Source organism: Pteropus vampyrus, unplaced genomic scaffold (genome assembly GCF_000151845.1).
Source record: "Pteropus vampyrus isolate Shadow unplaced genomic scaffold, Pvam_2.0 Scaffold1, whole genome shotgun sequence".
Lineage (NCBI taxonomy): Eukaryota > Metazoa > Chordata > Mammalia > Chiroptera > Pteropodidae > Pteropus > Pteropus vampyrus.
In genome coordinates, this window is record NW_011888782.1 from 19852426 (window position 1) to 19862072 (window position 9647).

At 41.0% G+C, this 9647-nt stretch overlaps 1 pseudogene; it reads left to right on the plus strand.

The window, feature by feature from the left end:
* Nucleotides 1-6019: 6019 nt before the first annotated feature.
* Nucleotides 6020-6139, plus strand: LOC111736307 (annotated as a pseudogene).
* The last annotated feature ends 3508 nt before the right edge of the window (nt 6140-9647 follow it).

The window sequence follows — 9647 nt, forward strand, 5'->3', positions numbered from 1 at the left end:
AAAAAGTGGATATATAGATTTAAAAGATTAGCAAAATATTGATAATTATTGAAGCTGGATAATAGGTCTTATGGAGGTTTGTTATATCTGTCTCTCCACTTTTGTGAGGTTGGAAATTTTTTGATACAGAAGAGTTGCAGGTGGGGTTGGGAGTGGAATAAAAGCTAATTGTAAATTCAGAACATGTAGTGAGATTATTAGCTGCAAGTGGTCAGTGAGCCACTAAAATGAAGAATCTCTGACATCAGGGTCTTTGGATCTTCCCTCTGGGCCAAGTCAGATTAGTCAGTCTCCTTTTTGGAGGGTAAAGGTCTAGCTGTCTACATTACGGGCACCAAGGGGATGTAGAGAAGTTACAGGTCTCAGCATCCAGTATATACATGTTGACTGCTTACAGTATAATACCTTTATTCTCAGCTCTTCCTGATGTCTCCCAGTCCTGAGGTCCACCTTTTTACCTCCTCCAGGGAACAAAGCCCCCTTTGCCAGGTGAGGAAGGGGCAGCAGGCAGCTATACTGAGTTAGGGTGGGATCTAAGGATCCTTCACTTCTTAAACAGACTTTAACCAAAATTCTTTATTTGGGGGCCCTTTCTTTACTCCTACTTCCAGAACTATCTTGTGCCAATCATTCAAGAGACTTTTCTCTTATGTCCGCCAAGTCATTTCCCACTCTCTAATAGCTTTCCAGCATCCAAGTTTCTGTTGCTATTGTATTCTCTCCTTCCTCTCCATATGCCTTTATAAAATCCCTTTACTATAGTTTTAGTGGGATTTCAGGAGAAAATAAAACCAAATACTTGTATTCTATTCACTGTTGTCCTCCGATATATTTTTTAAATGGTTAAAAGTTCTTCCTTTTGGAGAATGTACTCAATAACGCAACTTCTCCCATTCCACACCTCTGCTATGCTTTTGCTCTGTGGCACCATGTATCCTTCCCTTATGGCCCTAGATTGCAGAGCCAGATCAAAGGGTAATTCATTTGGGCAACTGCCCAGATGTTATTCACCTCTAAGGAGCCCCAAAACATTGCTAGAAAGCTAATAAGATGGAGAAGTTTGTATCTACCCAAACCCTGGGGAGAGTTTTATGTAAAGTGTATTTGGAAACACCATTTGGCTTTGAGGGGTGGGGAAGGAAGGGTAAAGAGCACCCTAAAGGACAAGTTCATTAACAATAGATGGTCACTCAGCTGCTTTCCAAAGAAGGAGGATCCTGTTAATTGTAGGGCTTTGCTTGTGCCGAGCTGGGTATGTGAAGAGTCAGGTCACAGATGAAATTCTCTGGACCACAGAGGAGAGGCTGACCTTCCAGCAGAGTCTTCCTCCTCTGTCTTAGCCCATGCACTGTTTAGTGTGTCCTCTGTGGGCAGGTTGAATGTTGATTTAAAGAATATATTAACCTCGACATCAGTAATATGGTGGAACAGGAGTTTTCTACCATCTTCCTCTCAAAGAATACCAATTTTGACAATCATCTGAGGATGACAGTGCCTTTGTGGAAGTCCAGGAGTCCAGTGGAGAAGTTCCAGCACACCACTGGAGAAAAAATATTCAAGACTGAATGAAATGGAAACTGCAATAGAAACTATCAAAAACAGATTGATCAAGCAGAATAATTGGTGATCTCTTAGAGAAGTCATTTGAAATTATTCAGTCAGAGGAGAACAAAGAAAAAAGAATGAAAGTAAAGAAAATTTATATGAATTATAGAAAAACAATTTACACATTATTGTGTAAGGAGAAGAGAGAGAGAAGGGGAAAGAAAGCTTATTTAACGAAAAAAATGGCTGAAAACTTCCCAAATCTAGGGAGAGATTGGAATTCCAAATTCATGAAGCTTGTAGGTACCCCAAAAGTTTCAGCCTAAAGAGATCTTCTCTAAGACACATTACAATAAAACTGTCTGAAATCAGAAAAAGAATTTTTAAAGCAGGAAGAGAAAAAAGAAATTCCTCACATACAAGGGAACCCTCATCAGTCTATCAGCACACTTCTCAACAGAAACTTTGCAGGTCAGGAAAGAATGGGATGATGTATTCAAAGTTCTGAAAGAAAAAAAAAACTGCCAAAGAAAACTACTTGGCCCAAAAAGCTGTTCTTCAGCAACGAAGGAGAGGTACTTTCCCAGGCAAACAAAAGCTGGAGTTCATCACCACTAGGCCTTCCTCACAAGAAATACTAAAGTAACATAAAAATATAAAATAAAGGTAAGTATATAATCAAATTTAGAATACTCTAATACTATAATAGGGCAGTGTGTTAATCACTTCTAGTATAGATGTTAAAGAGCAATAGTATTTCAAACAACTACAGCTGCAATAATGGATATACAATATAAAAATGTAAATTATAACATCAAAACATAAATTGAGGGGAGTGAAAGGGTAAAGTTTTTGTATGCAATTCAAATTAGATTGTTACCAGCTTAAAGTATACTGTTAAAGCTGTAAGATATTTTGTGTCAGCTTCATGGTTAACCCCAAAGCAAAAATCTACAGTAGATACACACAAGATAAAGAAAATCAAAACATAACACTATGGAAAAATCATCATTTCTCAAAGAAAGACAGCAAGAGATGAAGGAAGGAACAAAGGAACTACAAAACAGCCGGTAATCATTTAATAAGATAGCATTAGTAAATCCTTACCTATCAATAATTACTTTAAATGTAAATGCATTATATTTTCCAACCAGAAGACATAGAGTGGCTGAATGGATTAAAAAACAGGACCTAACTATATGCTGCCTACAAGAGACTCATTTCAGCTTTAAAAACTCACAAAGTGAAGGGATGGAAAGATATTCCACACAAATGGAAACCAAAAGACAGCAGAGATAGCTATACTTATATCAGACAAAATAGGCTTTAAGCAACTCAATGCGGGGGCGGGGGCGGGGGGGGGAATCCTCTTCAGAAATAGGAAAAGAAACTAAGTAGACATTTTCCAAAGAAGACAAGTACAAGAAAAGGTGTTCAACATCACTATCATCGGGGAAATGCAAATCAAAACCACAGTGACATATCACTCCTCACCTGTTAGAATATCTGTCATCAAAAAGACAAAAAAGAAAAAGTGTTGATATGGATGTGAATAAAAGGGGACCCTTGTGTACTGTGGTAGAAACGTAAACTTGTACAGCCACTATAGAAAACAGCACAGAGGTTCCTCAAAAACATAAAATTAGAACTGTATGATCCAGCAATCCCACTTCTGGGTATATATCCAAAAGAAACAATATCAGTATCTTAAAGAGATGTCTGTCTTTGCATGTTCATTGCAGCATTATGCACAATAGCCAAGATAGGGAATGGGGAAACAACCTAACTGTCCACTGACAGATGAATGGACAAAGAAAATGTGATGATAGATAATGAAATGATAGATAGATAGATAGATAGATAGATAGATAGATAGATACATACATACATACATACATACATACATATATACACATACATGCATACATACATACATACATACACACACATACAGACAGACAGACAGACAGGCATATATAATGAAATAGTATTAAGCCAAGAGAAAGAAGGAAATCTTACCATTTGCAACAACATGGATGAACCTAGAGGACATTATGCTAAGTGAAATAAGCCACACAGAAGAAGACAAATACTATATGACCTCACTTACATGTGGAACCAAAAGAAGAAAAAAAAAAAATCCAAACTCTTAGAAACACAAAGTAGAATGGTGGTTACCAGTGGCTGGAGCTGAGGCCAAGAGAGATGGGGAGATGCTGGTCAAAGAATGTAAGCCTTCAGTCATAAGATGAATAAATTCTGGAGATATAATGTAAAGCGTGGTGACTACAGTTAATAATACTATACTGTACAGTTGAATTTTGCTAAGAGAATAGATCTTAAACATTCTCACTATAAAAAAGAAGGTAATTATGTAAAGTGATGGATGTGTTAATTGTGATAATTGTTTCACAAAGTATACATGTATCAAATCATCATATTGTATGCTTTAAATGTGTACAATTTTATTTTTCAATAGTACCTCAATAAAGCTGGAAGGAAAAAAAGAATATTATTTTGAAAGAGCAAGAAAACCACCTGGTGAGAGTGTCCATGGGTCTGTGTCTTCTAAGTCTGTGGCTTGTCCCTTACTATGTTTTAAGAGCCAGAGCCTTGCTCCATATATCTTTTTTGCTTCTTGGTTGACAAGAATGACAAGCTCTTCTCCCTTGAAACTGTCCAAGAACCCATTTCAATGACCTTGGAAAACCGAAAATTAACAGACCCCATCGGGGACTTAAGCAGGCCAGAATCACCACTGTCAAAACACATCAATGAAAACAAATGACTGTGGAGTCACTAGTGGCCACAATGGCCACTATACCAAGTAAAGATGCAGACCTAACCCTATGTACCCAGATTGCTAACCAAGTAAGAGAGACAAATAGAGTACATAAATAAGTATCAGTTGATTTTTTTTTTTAAGGGAAGAGCTTACATAATACCAACGAAAGGAGGAAGCACAATTCACTTTCACGAAACATTTATGTAAGACTATTTTTTAAGTCTTTATGATAATGTAAGTTGTTCTCAAAAGAGTTATCTAAGAAGTATATAAATTATCCAGTTTCACAGAAAGCGAAACTAAAGAAATGAAAGGTTAAGCAGTTTGTCGTACAACCAGTTGGTTAAAGGGCTAAGAAGGCAAACATTGATAAGCTCAGAATGGGCTTGGCTGTGCTTCTTGGACCCTGAGCTTGGTCCACCCTGGATTCCGGTGCTAAAGCATGATGTCATTGGATACCATTGAGGGCATTATCCATTCATGACACATTACATATACCTAGAGGCAGGCAGGTCTACACAACAGGAGAAACCATTCTGAAGCAAATTCTGTTTTCATTTCAACTTTAGTAGAGCTAATTCTTACCCTGTGTAGCACTCTGAAAATACCAATTATGTGTGCTATATATGACACTAATCTATTCTGATAACATAGGAGGAGGAGTAGTGTGTACTACATAGTCCTACATGAAGACATACAGTTATACACACCCTCACACAGATACCTATGTCAACACCAAGAATGGCACATTCTCAGACATGTATACACAAAGAGTAAACCAATGCTCATTCAACCTCATGCAGCTACAAAACACACACAAACACAAGTATCTTTTTTGGTTTCCCCACTCTGATTGAACACATCTATTCACATCTGAGCCCGCCAATGCTCCATCCAATCCCCTTTCACAATAGGAGCTGACCCTCTAAGCCTCTGAGTCAGCCTTGGCAGAGGCAGATATACTATAATCAGTTGCCTTTATACTCACACTCCTGATTCCTGACTACACTCACCTGAACAGCCTAATCCCATGCCCTTAGAATGGTGGTTCTCAACCAGGGGTAATTTTCCTTCAGGAGATATTTGGCAAAGACGTTTTGATTATCACAACTTGGTGGGAAGGGGAAGAGGGTGCTGCTGGCATCTACTAGGTAGAGGATGCAGCTAAACACTCTACAATGCTCAGGTCAGTTCCCCACAGCAAAGAGTCACCTGGCCCAAAGTGTCAATAGTTCCAAAGTTGGGAACCTTTGCCTTTGAAGAAGGAGTGAGCAATTGTCCTCCCCTTAGCAATTTGCTAATAAATCACCTAGGGCTGCTTCCTCCCTGATAACTGGCCGTGGTTTGTACCACAGGACCTGGTTACAGCTCCTTGGACCAGGTTCCTATCCCAAGGGCAGCCAAGGTAAACTAGCCAGTTCCTACTAAGGCAAACCAGTGAGAAGGCTATGCTAACAGGAACCACAGTGATTTTCTGGACTTGACCATGTCCAGCAATTTGACTAGAGGTTAGAGTGGAGAGCCAGGGCAACTGGTAGTAGAAGCAAAACATGAAAAATATTGATAAAGAGCAGCCATACAGGCCACGAGGGCCAGAGTCAGCCAATGGCATCCGATAGAGAAAAAGATGCACAGAGTGAAGGCAGCTGGTTTGGAAAGCAGCAGGAGTGATCAAAGCAGATGCAGGGAGTCTACGGCCATGCCACTCAGAACAAGCCCGATCCCTTCTGATCTCAGAAGCTAAGCAGAGTCGGGCCTGGTTAGTACTTGGATGGTGAGACCACCTAGGAAGACCAGGTGCTGTAGGCATAAAAAAATAAAAAATAAGGGATTGTAAGCTGAAAAGGTCCTTGCAGTCTGTGAGGTCAAACAAAGGGTTGCCTCGCCTAAAAAAAAAAAAAGCAGATGCAGGGAGACTGGGGCACCATGACATTTGATGATCAGTAAATGCTTGTTAGCAAGAGTCAGTGAGAACCAAGCTATTCTGAGGAAACATCCACCTTGTTCTAAAGTAGGAGCTGTAGGAGGCCCGGCTGAAAGATGGTTTCTGTGAACCTATGAGTCTCACCTCCTTTGTTACTACCTGATCTCATGGTAGACCCTGCTGTAGGTTGAACTGTGACCCCAACAACAACAAAAAATATATGTGAAGTGCCCATCCCCTGTACCTCAGCATGTGAACTCATTTGGAGATAGGGTTGTTGAAGATGTAATTGTTTAGAATGAAGTCATATTGAAGTAGGGTGGACCCCTAATCTAATGTGACGTGTCCTTACGAGAAGATGGCCATATGAAGACACAGAGACATGGAAAGAATGTCATGTAAAGATGCAGGCCTAGATTAGAATGATGCATTTCAAGGCAAGGAATGCCAAGGATTGCCGGCTGTCACCAGAAGCTAGGAGAGAGAAGTACAGATTCTCCCTTGGAGCCCTCGGAAGGAACCAATCCTGCTGACATTTTGATTTTGTCGGACATCTAGGCTCCAGAACTATGAGAGAATAGTTTTGTTGTTTTAAACCACTCACCTTGTGGTACTTTGTTACAGCAGTCCTAGCAAATGAATATAGACGTCATTATCTAAGGTAACCTAAGGGCATCTCTGTGCTTAACACTTCAGCCCTGGTCCTGAGCTTTAGAAGGTCCAGGACTCTGGCTCTCCTCTGCCCACACCTCTCCCTAGGGGAAGAGGAGTCCACTGGCCTATAGGGATGTGCCCATCCAGAGCTCACATTTTCCTTCTACACTGTGATCTGGGCCATAAATCCCTGCCCAGATGGCTCTTAGACTGCTTTCAGGGTCTGGCCAAGCCTAGTTCTTGAGTCTGTCCTCCTAAGAGTGGACCAAGCTTCTGGTGTGCACACCTCTAGACCAAGGGATAGCTAAGGGGCAGCTGTTTGCCAGGAGCATGAGAAGCTGTGACAGAATGAACTTGTTGGGATCTCCATTTGTTCTATTGAACTTATCTATACACAAGTTCACCTCGTGCTATGGGACAGAGATGGGACTATGAAGAGGGCAGGCTGTGGGCTGCAGATCTCCATTTATACTATTGTGCCAGCCTCCATGATGGTCAGGGGTGGACCTATCACTCATACCCTCACAGATCAGGATTAATGTCCAAGGGATGGGTCTGGGGCATGTTCATTCATCACTCTCTTTGTTCCTCAGGTAGGTTCCAACCACAGGAGTGGACTGCTGCCTCATTTCTCCTCCTTAGCTCTGACCCATCTGTCTGCCAAGGGTGGGACCTCTGAGTGACCCTCTACATAACCAACCTAGGTGACTGTGTTAGCTCCTGCTTCTTCTCCCTCCCTCTTCTTCCTCACCAACTCCGTAAAGGGGATCTGCACCAGGCTTCTTAAGAATCCTAGCCCACACCTGTAGCTAGGGTGGGAGGTCAAAGCAGAGATCACAAATTCGGGTACCTACAGGGGCCAGGGGAATATCACAACTGGGTATATCTGGCCAGGTGTAAGTACCAGGGTGAGGTAAGGTCTGCAGCAAACTGGGACAGCCAGGCTCCTTCTAAAGTGGCTCCCGCTGATTGTTGCCATAAAGAAAGCAGGCTTAATGTCAAAAATGTGTTTTTTTACAGAAACCAGAAATCTTAATTTTATTATGTGAAGTTCCTACTTAACTAATTCAAAATGTTAACACAATGCCCACCAAAAGCAACCCAGCCAGACAGTCCAGATAGGTCAGCCAGGTTTATTGCCACTAATCAAACTAAACATCTATACCAGATCAGGTTGGCCAGCTGAGGCAAGCAGAAGCTACCCCACACGTGGTTTGCCCTGACCTCACTGAACTTCCCAGTTTGAGAAACTAATGGTGTTTTCTCCTATGTTGTTATTTTTGCAGCCTGATATAGCTTTCCACCCTCCCGCATCTGGTAAACTCCAAAACTCCTCATATGACTCATCTCTATTATCACCTCCCGTGAGTAAGCCTGGACTGACCATTTTCACCTTTCCTGCTCACTGCCCCTTATTCATGTTTTGGTTACAGCCTATATGACATTATTTCAGAACTGTTTACTTGTCTTCTACCACTAGACAGCGAGCACCTCGAAGTCTCGGATCTTATCTTGTTTATTCTGTTTCCAGCTCTCTGGCACTTAGCTGACACGATGCTTGTGGAATGAATAAACAATACATATCAGTAATAAAACCAATGTCGTGAAGCTACTGGATCGAATTCCAAAATGGTATTTATGACAAGTTTATTGACAATGTTTATTATATAAGAGATTAGGAATGGGGCAAAATTACATTCATCAGGATGACCGAGAAATTTGCATTTGAACCGTGAAACTGATTCTCATGGAGAAGAGGGTGGAGCAAAAGAAGAACAATTCAGAAATGAAACTAAAGATTCAGAAGACAGTAAGCCTGTGGTGGGCTCTAATGGCAGGGGTAGTAAGACAACAAACGAAATTAAGCAATTGTAATGGGAAGTTCTTAATGTTTAAAGGGTATCTGTGGGGGAGGGCTGTGTACAGACAACTGAGGCCATGGGATGATAAGAATAAGAAAGTACTTCCAGCACCCTGCTGACAGCCACCTTGAGCAGTGCAGCACTTGTAAAGGGTTTTGTTTTCAATGGTGATAAGATCGTTGTTGATTCTTTTCCCCAGAATCCGTCCTAGTTACTCTTGGAGCTGCTGCTTTCATTTCAGTATGCCGCCACCTTGAGGCAGACGTGTGCGATTACACCACTAGGCTACAGGTTCAGATTTTGCCTCCCTCCAAGGGGACACCCGACTCAAGCCTAGTACGTTTATAGATCCAACTTACTGGCATTTAAATATCACACACAAATTTTCTTTACATCAGCTGAGGTCAAGCAAAAGGAAGACCAGTCACTCATTTCACAACCCTCCCTGATGCTTAGTCCTTGTCTTGTGTTTTCCTCCTAACTAGTGGGTAAATGCTCTAGCACAGAGGTTTATTCATCTTTGCTTCCTCTACAGAGCCTTACACATTACAAGTGTTTTTTAAAAGTCTCTGCTTAGTGCAGTTATGTGGAGATGATAGCTTAAAGCAAGTTTATTTAAAGCTCCAAAAATAAATTAAAGAAGCCATACACAAAAGGACAAATATTTTATGATTCCACTTATGTGAGGTATCTAGCGTACTCGAATACATAAGGACAAAAAGTAGAATAATGGTTACCAGAGGCTGAGGGGAAAGGGAGAAGAGCTCTTGTTATTTAATGGGCAGAGAATTTCTATTTGGGATGCTGAAAAGGATCTGGACCAAGGTAGTATGGAACCTGAGAAAGAAGATACCTACTAAGAAGGGCTCCTGGTGGC